We start from the raw sequence: 13,040 nt of genomic DNA on the forward strand, positions 1-13,040 counted from the left end.
ATAATAAGAGATGAATTCAAGAAGCTTTCGACCACAAAAAGAAGAGAATGCAAACCACAAGGACTTTGACACATCTGTTAATACTCAGCTGCTGTTTCCATTTAAGCTTAAACACCCAAATAATGTAGGATCCATATTATTTTCCAGCAGAATTACAACCTGTCAATAAAATATCCTCTCCTTGGTCCAAACTAAACAAATAGAGCAAGAAGGGCAGAAACCCAACAGTTATACACACTGTGATTTTTTTTTGTATGTACAATAAATTTTACTAAGGATGCTTCAATGAAAATTAGTGAAGCAGATGGAAAAATCTATTAAACTTAAACACCACATATGCAAGAATGAAAGGGACTTAAAGATCATTCAATCCAAACCCCTGGCTCTTCAGTGTCTCCAGGAGGTCTGCCTAGCATTGCTTGTTGGCTGCATACATTACGTGACCTAGAGCCCCAGGACAGCAAGCTGGCTCAGGACTCCACTCTACTCACTGACCCACATTTCTTTACCTTGATCTTGGAATGCAGATGGCCATCCCCATACAAAGTCAAACAATCTGAATAATGGTGGCTAGCTGCACCTACTATTTAAATATCCAGTGGGTGGGGATCCCTGGGTGGCTCAGCGGTTTAGTGTCTGCCTTCGGCCCAGGGTGTGATCCTGGAGTCCCGGGACTGAGTCCCACATCGGGCTCCCTGCATGGAGCCTCTCTCTGCTCTGTGCCTGTGCCTCTGTGTGTGTGTGTGTGTCTGTCATGAATGAGTGAATGAATGAATGAATGAATAAATAAATAATAAAAATCTTTTAAAAAATATCCAGTGAGAAGAATTTATAACACAAATACTAGTTGTAACTTGTTGGGAATTTCAACGGAAATCTATATAGTTGTTTAACTTAAACCCTCTTTGAACAACCTGAACCTATTATTGGTCACCTGCCCCAACTTGCAAGCCACTACTATGAACAAGTGACAATTATAATCATTCTCGCTTTAATACATGTGTCCCTCATTTTACAAAGCAGTTATATTTTTAGAAATTCACTATAAAGTAAACTCATCTTTTCACTAATGTTCTTTATAGAAGGAAAACACACATTTTTATTTTTGATTGATTTATATTATTTTCTGCTATTCTGATTATTTTTAGCTATCTCATCCTCAAAGAAGGGAAGATATTTTAAGTGGCTTGCAATAAAAACACATAAACATAAAAATCAGGGTAGTTAAAATAAAAACTGTCTTCTCTCTTCCATTGTTCAAATATTGACAATGTCTAAAGCTACTACTATAACCAAGTCCAACCATTAATACACATGTATTTGAGATACAATCAGTTCATATCTTTTCATACAAATCCTACAAAAAAAATTTTTATAAAATGAATTTGGTTACATTATTTCTTCCACCATTTCATGGTTTAACTGGATAAATCAGCCTGGTTATTTCAGTTTTTTCTTTATACTAAATTGGAGATGATATCTGGTACTGCAATTATATAAAGCTGATGTTCTAAAAGTGTAACAGATAACATAAACATCAACTAATAATTACCTCAAATTCTTATCTGGTTAAAGAAAACTTTCATTTTCTGTTAAATCCCAACCTCAAACAGCAACAAGGAAGTTCAATTATTTGGAAATGTTCTCTTCAGGATCATTTGCCCAAGCAAACTCACACACCACTCGTTAGGAAGTGGTGCATGGTTAGAAGAGTAAAAGGAGAAAAACAACATAAATATATATACTGTTTCTAGTCAGGGTTCAAATAATTTCCAAACACAGAAACGCTTAAAATTTGAGAAATTTAGAAATATGATTCTGTGCCTGATACTTTACATTGCTATGTGACATTATATGAAGCATCTAGAATAGAGAAGAGCAGCAATGTGACTAAGGGAGCCATTTTAGAAAGGGCAAATGACCTCTCACTGAGACAACGCGACTATTCAAGGGGCTGCTTATTCCATTTACTTATTTTCCAGACTTAATTTCTCTTCTTATTCTACTTTTTAGTATTTGAATGATTTTACGTGTCCACCCTAAAGGCCAAAGGAAAGAGAAAAAAAAAATCATCAAAGTGGTATGACTTTAACCAAGTACTTAAATGTGTCCCCCATCATTAAATGGGAATAGTAACAGTAATGCATTGCCTCCTAATGCTGCTGAGGGCATTAAAGAGATGAAAGTCAAGTCCATGCTGGGTATTCGGGCCAGAGCCCAGCACACAGAAAGCATCCTAAGGAGGCTGTACTGTCCTGCCTTCATGCATCTGTGCCGGGTGGGCACTGTTTCTGAGCACTGCGGACCCAGAGATGAATGGGGACACACCTGCCTTTCCAGGGCTCTCAATTCACTGTGAGAGACAAGCAGCAGGTAAGCTCAAGAAGGCACAAAGCCAACACAGACAAGAAAAACTAGTGGACGTGGGGGGAGAGGAACAGGAAAGGTCTCTCAGTAATGCAGCTACGAAAGATGACAATTCATGATCCGGGGTTCCCAGGACAAGACATCTGATATTACAGGACTAACAATGGCATCAGGACAGATTATCTATCATATTCTCCTCAAACGAGGGAGGGAGTTGGTAGTTGTCTTAATAAAATTTTATTTTTGTGATTATTTTAAAATATCTTTTTCCATTAAAAAAGGAAAAACTTGCTTACAAAACTAAACACTCCCAAGGTACAGATCATACACTCAGCTTGGGATCCACCAAGTCTATAACTGGGGGTAGAGGATGGACAGGGGGAAAGAGAGAGAAAGAGCACAGAATAGGGACTTCACATTATTTCTATTTTTAAAAATGTTAATGGAATTGTCTACTCAAAGGTACACATGTTAACAAATATTAACCATCTGAAAAATCAAATATAATGTTGATACTCCTATCTAAAGCATATGTTTTGATTTCAGACCCAGCTATAGGTCCTTGGTTAATAAAACTGGAAAAAGAAAACACCACTTAATAAATGCAGTTCCTTTGGTTAAAAAAAACACTTCCAACTCATGGAATTGTGGGAAGGGGTGGAAAGATAATGAGGTCTTTGTTAGTAAAAAGACTGGAAGTTACTGGTCCCCTTCCTGGCAGCTCTCAAGTTAGCTGGAAATAAGATCACAAAAATAAGCACTGACATCTCCTTCACCAGCTAACATTCAGCAGGTCAACTTGCTGAATAATACAATTTAATTATGCCATTTCTAGGGTTGGAGGTGGAGTTTATACACAAAGGTCATTTTAGGCAGGCTGACAAAAAATCAAAAATGAAAACAAAACAATAAAAGAACATGCTAATGATTAATTTGAAAAAAAGCTACTGCCAAATGGTGGGGCAGGGGTTAGGTGGAGGATGATATAATTGAGAGGTTTTCTAAAAAATCATTTCTGAAGTGAATTATCCAGAGAGCAAAAGTGCGAGCAGGGATTAGAAATAAAAATGGGAAGACCAGAAGAAAAGTTTCACGTGGAAACCTCTATTTCTTCCTTCTGGCTTTCTTTTATCAGTATAGCCATTAACCATAACAGAAGCTACCGAATGTTCTAAAATCACTACAGATGAAGCAGGGACCAGCACCTTTTACAACACCACTTAAAACCAGCAGGATTTATGCGATCACTTTTCAGTTCCAACTATGGTTACTGGCCACTGACATATGACCCAAAACTAATGTAAAAGGCAATGCTTTCTTAGTGCTGTTACACAAACACATAGGTCTCAGGATATTTGTAACTCATATGGATATTCAGAAACCCTAGGTCTACTAATGTGAATTCCTCCCTACACAGTAAGAACTACTTATCTATATTCAACATCACCTAGAACTCTGATTACTGAAGATTCTTGTTCCCAACAAGATCAGTGGTTGGTTCTGAGGGACCAGACTAGAGACCATTCTCCAAGTGGTTTTCTGAACTAACAGGGTTAAGAGTGGGGCGGAAGAGGAATGAAACATTTGATTAAGTCCATATTTTAGAGTACTTATTATTATTTCTGGTTTTACCAATACTCTGGTTAGAAGCAAAGGTTTATCAAAGTAATAACCATTTCTTCTCTTAAGAAGAAAGTTAGGGGGCAGCCCCAGTGGCTCAGCGGTTTAGCACTGCCTTCAGCCCAGGGCGTGATCCTGGAGACCCTGGATGGAGTCCCACATCGGGCTCCCTGCATGGAGCCTGCTTCTCCCTCTGCCTGTGTCTCTGCCTCTCTCTCCTTCTGTGTCTCTCATGAATAAATAAATGAAGAAGAAGAAGAAGAAGGAAGAAGGAAGAAGGAAGAAGGAAGAAGAAAGAAGAAAGAAGAGGAGGAGGAGGATGAGGAGGAAGAAGAAAGTTAGAATGAATGCCATCATTCATACCTACTTCAAAACACTTCTTTCCCACACCTGAATTCATCTAAATGCCCCCTGAGGACTTCAAAAATCAATGCTGTCCACACTAAGTTTGTCACCTTTTACCCAAATCTATTCATCTCATCTAAGTTCTAGTGTGGTCTTATGGCACCTCCACCTATCCAGTCAAAACCTGGGAGGCACCCAGACTCTGTACCACAGAGTCCTCTGACTTCCTTCTGGAAGTCAGGAAGATCCTGCCAACTCCTGCACATGCCCACAATCCTCCAAGGCTCCTCCTACCACTGACGCTCGACTCTCCCTGAGATCTGCCCAATTGCCCTCCAACCTGGCAACCAAGGCATCACCACAGTGAGCTGTAATTAGATGTTTTGCTCTATTACTCAGAGCTCCTGGAGAGCAGAACCCGTCCCCTACACCCTCAGAAATTTGCTGAATGTCAGAGTGAACCTGAAGCTGAAGAGAAAGGAGTACTTTGGCAAATACTGCTTGGGTAGGGCCCTGCAAAAGGCAGTTGCTCCTGCAGGGGCAGTCACTAGGTTATTACAGTCTTTCAGATAAAAGCTAAGAGGGAAAGGAGCTGGAGTACCCGGGGTGGGGGGAGGTGAGGATCAGTAAAGAGAAGCTGCAGTTTGTTTCAGTTAGGGGTTTGACGCCTTGCGCAAACTTGTTTTTTCAATTCAAAAGAAAACAGGAAAAAGTTCAAGAAGTCCAGAGGTTATCAATCATACACTGTGGGATTGCACATGGTCATAAATCCAAACCAGACAAGCAGCAGATACCCTTCCAACACAGCATTCTTTCATAAATTGCTTTACAAATCTGATTTTAGTGAACTTTATAGATGAAGAGCAAAAAAGATAGGCCAGGCTAAAATCATGTCATTTCCTTCAGTATGGCCTAATGAAAAGAGCAGGCCTGGGCTAAAGCATCAGAGACCTGGGATCAAATCCTACCTCGGCCATGTAATTAGTTATGTGTTCTTAGCCAAGTTATATCTGCCTTCTGTGCCTCAGTTTTCTCTTCTACAAAAGGTGGACACTCCCAGTCATCTGGTAATTTCTGAGAGGGTGTCTGGGGCAAAGAGCCCTACATGTATCACTACAGAATGTGCAAGGATGGAGAAAATCCTTACCTCTAAGTATAGGAGACAGGTAGGGAAAAGCAAAAAGAATTTAATACTTTTTATTCCACCTACTTCTGTACTATTTAAATTATCTTACAAGAGCATTCATTTATTGCTTGTTTAAAAAGTAATTAAAATTAGGTGTGCTTAACAGAACATTATGAAGTGTACGTACTTCAGTGGGATAAGCAAAAACATCTTTAGAGCAATGTAAAGGTAATTTAACAACAACAACAAAAAAAAGCCTACTCGTTGAGATAGTGATTCTCAACCTGTGGCCTGGGGACCCTTGGTTCTGCAAGGTTTCCTTAATGAATTCATAGACTAATCCTTCCACAGCATAAATAGTTACAGTAGGAATTATTTTAGTTTGAATTTTAGCAAAATTATCTTCTTTCAAGGACCAAAAAACCTCTCAAATAATATACACTGGGTCTTGTGAGGCCAGAGAAGGGGCCACATCAGTGCTGCTGGCCATTTCACCCTCTACTTCCATGTGTGCTGGAGCATAGCACTCCCAAGGGTTCACAAAGGGAAGAGGACACCAAAGCCAGAGCCACCACAGTGCAACCCACCTCAGGGGCATTCCCAAATCTCCAACTAGCCAAAACAGTTCCTCAAGGCATTTCTAAATACCTGGGTGAGGCAGGAATTCGTTACAAATTCACAGTTTCCCAAAATTATACCTTTAAAAAAATACCTTGTGAAGACTAAATACTTCCTTTTACACTAAGCTTATGGGAAAAAAATCTTTGGCTTTTGTCTAATTTCATCATAACACTAGCCACAAAGTCTAAAGTGTTCATATTTTAGAAATACTTTTAAAATGTGGAAAATAGGACCATGAGCATGGCAACATGCACACCTTCTTCTATAATAAATTTCAACATGGATGCTCTTCAGAAAGGGGAGCTGCTGCTGTGGATACACAGTGACTGCAGACTTAGTTTTCAGAAGTGATTTCACATGTCAACTTCCCACGAGATTATGAATGATGCAAATTTCACAAGTCTAACTTTGATCTAAAAGTAGGAATGCTTAGATTTAGAATCAAATCTAAAAATGTCCAATTCTATTTGTCTAGTCAAACAATATAAACCATGCACACTAAAGAATTGTATGATTAGCATTTTATAAATGTGAAGTCTGCTTGATGCTTTATTCTAATTAGGTAGTGGAATATTCTGATGTTTTCTTAAATTTATTCTAAGAACGCTGAGCCTTTTGCATAAGGCTGAGGTATGCTAACATAAGAAAAATATAAAAGCCATTAAAATATCAGTTAATAAAAATCACCTGCATAGGGACGCTGGGTGGCTCAGTGGTTGAGCATCTGCCTTCGGCCCAGGCATGATCCTCGGATCCGGACTGGGTCCCTCATCGGGCTCCAGTCCCACATCAGGCTCCCCTTGGGAGTCTCTGCCTATGTTTCTGCCTCTCTGTCTCCCATGAATAAATAAATTTTTTTAAAAAATCACCTGCATATACCAACTCCCACCGGTTCTCTTTCAAAAGGCACACCATATTTAATGCATGTGGGGGATACAAAATCAAATGAAGTTTATCCTTTAACAGAACACGTTACCCTAGATTGCCCAAAATGTTTAAACTTGTCAAAAGACTTTAACTTTCTCATTGAGGATAAAGAGGAAAAAAACTTTAAAATAGTGTATTTGCTGTAATAAGATTCAAAATTCAAACTAATTGGTTCTTGAAATGTTTGATTTTGGTTTGTTTTCCATGCATAACACCTAAATAGGCATGTGGCTGAAAGTGTATAAAACTTATTTTCCTACCTTAAAAAAAAAGTCAGCATGTTTTTTCTTCCTAGGAATTACAATAAACATACAATCCAGTTAGTTCCACATGGGATTATGACTATTCCTTCATATTAAAACTTTAGCTAGAAAGCTCTTTCAAATATAACCATGCATTCCCCAGTGTTTAACATTTATTTTTTTTCAGATTATGAGAAATACATGTTTAGGGGCAGAAGATTCTATCAGCAGCCTGTGGGAGTCCCTCGCACACTCATCAACACCACAGACATTCTTTAATATTAGCCTATTAGACAGGTAAAGATACGATAATTTGTTTTAATTTGTACTGTATTTTCTTTTATTATCCTGATTATTTTCCCCTCATATTCAGCCATTCTGAGGATGTAGTTCTCATTTGCATTCTCCTGATGACTAATGATGTGGAGCACCTATATGTGCTTATTTGCCATATTATGTCTTCTTTGGTGAATTATGTGTTCACATCCTTCATTCATTTTAATATTGGGTTGCCTTTTAATTTATTGAGTTTTGAGAGTTTTTTATATACCATCTCTAGCAATAAAGAAAAACAGCTTTATCTTAAAATGGTCATATTGACTGCATTTACATTATTTCCTGAAAAACAGCTTCAAAAGCTTTTTTAAAAAATTACTGAAGTACAGCTGACATAGTGTTATATTAGTTTCAAGCGTACAACATAGCGATTTGACAATTCTACACATTATTCAGTGCTCATGATAAACGTCACCTTATGTTATTACAATATTACTTGTACTTTCCACTTCCATGACTTACTTAAATCTGTACCTCTTAATCCCCTTTATCTATTTCACCCCTCTCCCCACCCCCCAAACCCTCTGGCAACCATGCATTTGTTCTCTGTACTTAAGAATCTGATTTTTTAATTTTTGTTTTTTAGATTCCTTTGTAAGTGAAAACATGGCATTTGACTTTGACTTACTTAGCATAATACCCTCTTGGTCCATCCATGTTGTTACAAATGGCAAGATCTCACCCTTTTCTATGGCTGAAGTGTACTCCACTGTGTGTGTGTGTTTGTACACACTATATTGCCTTTATCCATTCATCTATCGATGGTTGCTTAGGTTGCTTCCATACCTTCGCTATTGTAAATAATGCTGCAATAAACATAAGGGTGCATAAATCTTTTCAAATTACTATTTTTGTTTTCTTTGGGTAAAAATCCAGTAGTGGAACTACTGGACTATACAGTATTTCTATTTTTAATTTTTTGAGAAACTACCATACTGTTTTCCACAGCAGCTGTACCAATAGTGCACAGGGGTTCCCTTTTCTCCACATCCTCACCAACACTTATTTCTTCTCTTTTTGATCTAGCCATTTTGATTGGTATGAAGTGATCTCCTACTATGGTTTCAATATACATTTCACTGATGATTAATGATGCTAAGCATCTTTCATGTGTCTGTTGGCCATCTGTATGCCTTCTTGGAGAAAATGTCTGTTCCTCTGCCCCATTTTTTAATTGGACTATTTGTGTTTTTTGGTGCTGAGTTATAGAAGTTCTTTATATATTTTGGATTTTAACCCCTTAGTGGATTTATCATTTGCATGTATCTTCTAACCTTTGGGAATTCTTTACATATTCTCTATCAGATATTTTCTCCCTGCTGGTGGCTTTACAGCATATTTCAAGAAGCAGGAGCTGATTTTTACACAATCCAATCTATCATATTTTTCTTTTATAGATCATGCTTTTGATATACCTAAAATAGTTTTTAAAAATAAAGTAAAATAGCTTTGCCTAAGTCAAAGATGCAAAGACCTTCTATATTTTCTTCGTTTTACAGTTTTATATTTCACATTTAAGTCTATGATACACATTGAGTTTAAGTCATGTAAGAAACGGATCAAGATTCATTTTCTGCATACAGATATCTAATAGTTCCAGCAACACTGTTGAAAAAACTACTTACTCTTTTGCCACTGAATTGCTTTAGTATTTCCTCTGAAAATCAGTTGACCATATATGTATGGATTTATTTATGGACTCTCTTCTATTCCACTGATCTATATGTATGCCTTTTCATTAATATCGTAGTCTTGATTATTGTAGCTTTATACTAAGTCCTGAATACTCCATTTACTTTTAATGTTAGACTTTTCCATATTTATTGGTTTTTTATGTAATTTTTTAATGAACTCTCTTTTCATTTGTCTTTAGATTTCCTCATTGATTTGTAAAAGCTCTTTCTAGAGTAAGAATAGTAATCATCTATATTACAAATAATTTCCTTGGTTTCCATTATAATTTCTAAAAAATATGTGCACTATATCCATAAACTATTATCATACCTATCACCTTTTCCTTATGATTCCTGTTTAGAAGGCCAAGATCTTATGAATATTACCTGGGGGGGAGCTTAATTCTTTATATACAAATCCTTAATTCACCTAGAATTTATTTTGACACATAACATAGATAGGGATATACCATGCCTTCTTCCTTAAATGTTTAATTATTTCCAGTATAATTTATTAATTCCTCCTCTGATGCTTTCTAATAATGAGGAAGTGAAAACTATTTAGAGCCTGTTTTCCCACATCACTTAAAATTACTAAAGAACCATGCTAACACAGTGCTGTCTTTGGGGGCACTGGTCCTTACTCTAAAGGGCTACAAAGCAGACACTGAATGAATTTTCATAAATGTGTGGCATCACTGTTTGCCAGGCACTGTGGTAAGCGCTGAGATGCAATCATAATGAGACCTTAGGGCTTGGCAATGAAGGGAAAATGTCCAGGAGAGATGGCACTACTGCCCTTTGTGTCCCTTGCCACAATTCATCTCTGTTCCTTCATTTGCAGAGAAAGTAACAACCATCTGGCTTATAAAAAGATGGCTCCATCTTACCCTTCATCCAAGATACCCCTGTTAGAGCTGCTTCCATAACAAGTATGTACTTTGCCCTACCTCCAAGAGCCCATAACCAGTCCACATGGCCTGGACTCCATGTGGTAAACAAACATCCATATTTGGCTTTTTCTCCTCCCTCCCCCTTTTATTGATAAATAACTGACATACACCTGTATAACTTTAAGGTATACAGAATGATAATTTGGTTTATACATATTGTGAAATGATTACAACAAATTTAGTCAACAACCATTATCTCATATAGATACAATAAAAAGAAAAATTTCTCCTTATGATGAGAATTCTTAGGATCTGTTCTCTTAACTCTCCTATATACCATACAACAGCCTTAACTACTGTCATCATGCTGTTCATTACATTTCCCGTATTTATTTATCTTATAACTGAAAGTTTGTATTTTTTTAATAAATTTTTTTTATTGGTGTTCAATTTGTCAACATATAGAATAACACCCAGTGCTCATCCCGTCAAGTGCCCATTTCAGTGCCTGTCACCCAGTCACCCCCACCTGCCCGCCCACCTCCCCTAGTTCATTTCCCAGAGTTAGCAGTCTCTCATGTTCTCTCCCTTTCTAATATTTCCCACTTATTTTTTCTCCTTTCCCCTTAATTCCCTTTCACTATTTTTTATATTCCCCAAATGAATGAGACCACATAATATTTGTCCTTCTCCGATTGACTTATTTCACTCAGCATAATACACTCCAGTTCCATCCACGTCGAAGCAAATGGTGGGTATTTGTCATTTCTAATGGCTGAGGAATATTCCCTTGTATACATAGACATCTTCTTTATCCATTCATCTTTCGATGGACACCAAGGCTCCTTCCACAGTTTGGCTATTGTGGACATTGCTGCTAGAAACATCGGGGTGCAGGTGTCCCGACGTTTCATTGCATCTGTATCTTTGGGGTAAATCCCCAGCAGCGCAATTGCTGGGTCGTAGGGCAGGTCTATTTTTAACTCTGAGGAACCTCCACACAGTTTTCCAGAGTGGCTGCACCAGTTCACCTTCCCACCAACAGTGCAAAGTTTGTATTTTTTGAACACCTTCCTCCAATTCCCCCTTCCCCCATCCCTCACCTCTGATAACCACAAATCTGACCTCTTTTTCTGACTATGCTGTTTGTTTTGGCTTGGTTTTAGACTCCACATATGAATAAGATCACACAATATTTATCTTTCTGCCTTATTCTGCTTAGTGTAATACCTTCATGGTCCATATGTCACAAGTGGTAGGATTTCCTAATTTTTATAGCTGAATAATATCCTATTGTTTGTGTGTGTGTGTGTGTGTGTGTGTATATATATATATGTATATACATACGTGTGTGTGTGTATATATATATATACACACACACATATACACACCACAACTTCTTCATTCATTTATCCACTGACGGACACTAACAGTTGTTTCAATGTCTTGGCTACTAAATAATGCTGTTCTGAACATGGAGGTGTAGGTATCTTTTTGAATTAGTATTTTTCCTTTCATTGGATGTACTCCCAGTTTACATTCTAACTAACAGGGCACAGGGGTTCCCTTTTTCTCCATATCCACGCCAGCATTTGTGATAACAAATGTCTTTTTGATGATGGCCTTTCTAACAGGTATAAGGGGCATCTCCTTACATTGTGGTGTTAATTTGTATTTCTCAAATGATTAGTGATGCTGAACATCTTTTCATGTACATCTTCTCTGGAAAAACGTCTATTTAGGTTCTTTACCCATTTTTAATTAGATTATTTGGTTTTGCCACTACTGAGTTGTAGGAGTTCTTTATACATTTTGGATATTAATCACTTATCAGATACATGGTTTGCAAATATTTCTTCCCATTCCATAGGTTGTTTTTCACTTTGTTGATGATTTCTTTTCCTGTGCAGAAGCTTTTTTCTTTGATGTAGTCCCAGTTGTTTTTTATTTTATTGCTTGTCCTTTAGGTGTCATATCCAAAGAAATCATTACCAAGACCCATGTCAAGGAGGTTTTTCCTGTTTTCTTCTAAGAGTTCCTAAGAGCTAGGCAGAAATCATTAATATATTAAGTTTTTAATCCATTTCAAGTTAATTTTTGTGACTGGTGTTAGGAGGGGTCAAGTGTCATTCTTCTACATGTGAACATCCAATTTTCTTCAATTTATTGAAGACAGTATCTTCTCTTCAATGAGGATTCCAGGCTCCCTTATCAAATATTAGTGAATGTAAATGCTTGAGTTTTTTTCTGGGCTCTTGATCCTGTTCCATTGGTCCATTTGTCTGTTTTTATGCCCAAACCACTCTTCTACAGGACTAGAGCTTTATAGCAGAGCTTGAAATCAGAAAGTATGCTTCCTGCTTTCTTCTTTCTCAGGATGGCTTTGGCTATTTTGGGTCTACTGTGGTTCCATATAAATTTTAGGAATGCTTTTTGCTATTTCTGTAAAAAAAAAAAAATCTTTGGAATCTTGATAGAAATGGCACTGAATCTACAGATGGCTTTTGGTAATAGTGACGTTTTAACAATATTAAATTCTTCCAATCCATGAACACAGGCTTCTTTCCATTTATTTGTATCTTTGCTATCTTTCACAAATGTCTTATAGTTTTCAAAGTAGAGCTCGCTTTCAAAATAGATAGGCTATATGTTTCTAAGACTTTTTCCATTTCTTTTAGGTTGTCCAGTTTGTCAGCATATAGCTGTTCTAGTATATTGTGTTTCCATTTTCCTATGTCTTGAGAAATTTTCACTTCCCCTTCTTCTTTGATCCACTGATTGTTCAGGAATATCATGTTTTTGAGTTTTCAGTTATGATTTCATTGTTCTTTCTCATCTTTGCTATCAGTGGGCCAACCTCTAAAAAGTCCCTAATGTTACCTACCTATGG

At 37.2% G+C, this 13,040-nt stretch overlaps 1 protein-coding gene across 5 annotated transcripts in view; it reads right to left on the reverse strand.

Moving 5' to 3' along the window:
- Positions 1–13,040, reverse strand: part of SNRK (SNF related kinase) — a 55,945-nt gene that overhangs the window by 13,708 nt on the left and 29,197 nt on the right. The gene's annotated exons all lie outside the window — the stretch shown is intronic.

The sequence above is a fragment of the Vulpes vulpes genome, chromosome 11 (genome assembly GCF_048418805.1).
Source record: "Vulpes vulpes isolate BD-2025 chromosome 11, VulVul3, whole genome shotgun sequence".
Lineage (NCBI taxonomy): Eukaryota > Metazoa > Chordata > Mammalia > Carnivora > Canidae > Vulpes > Vulpes vulpes.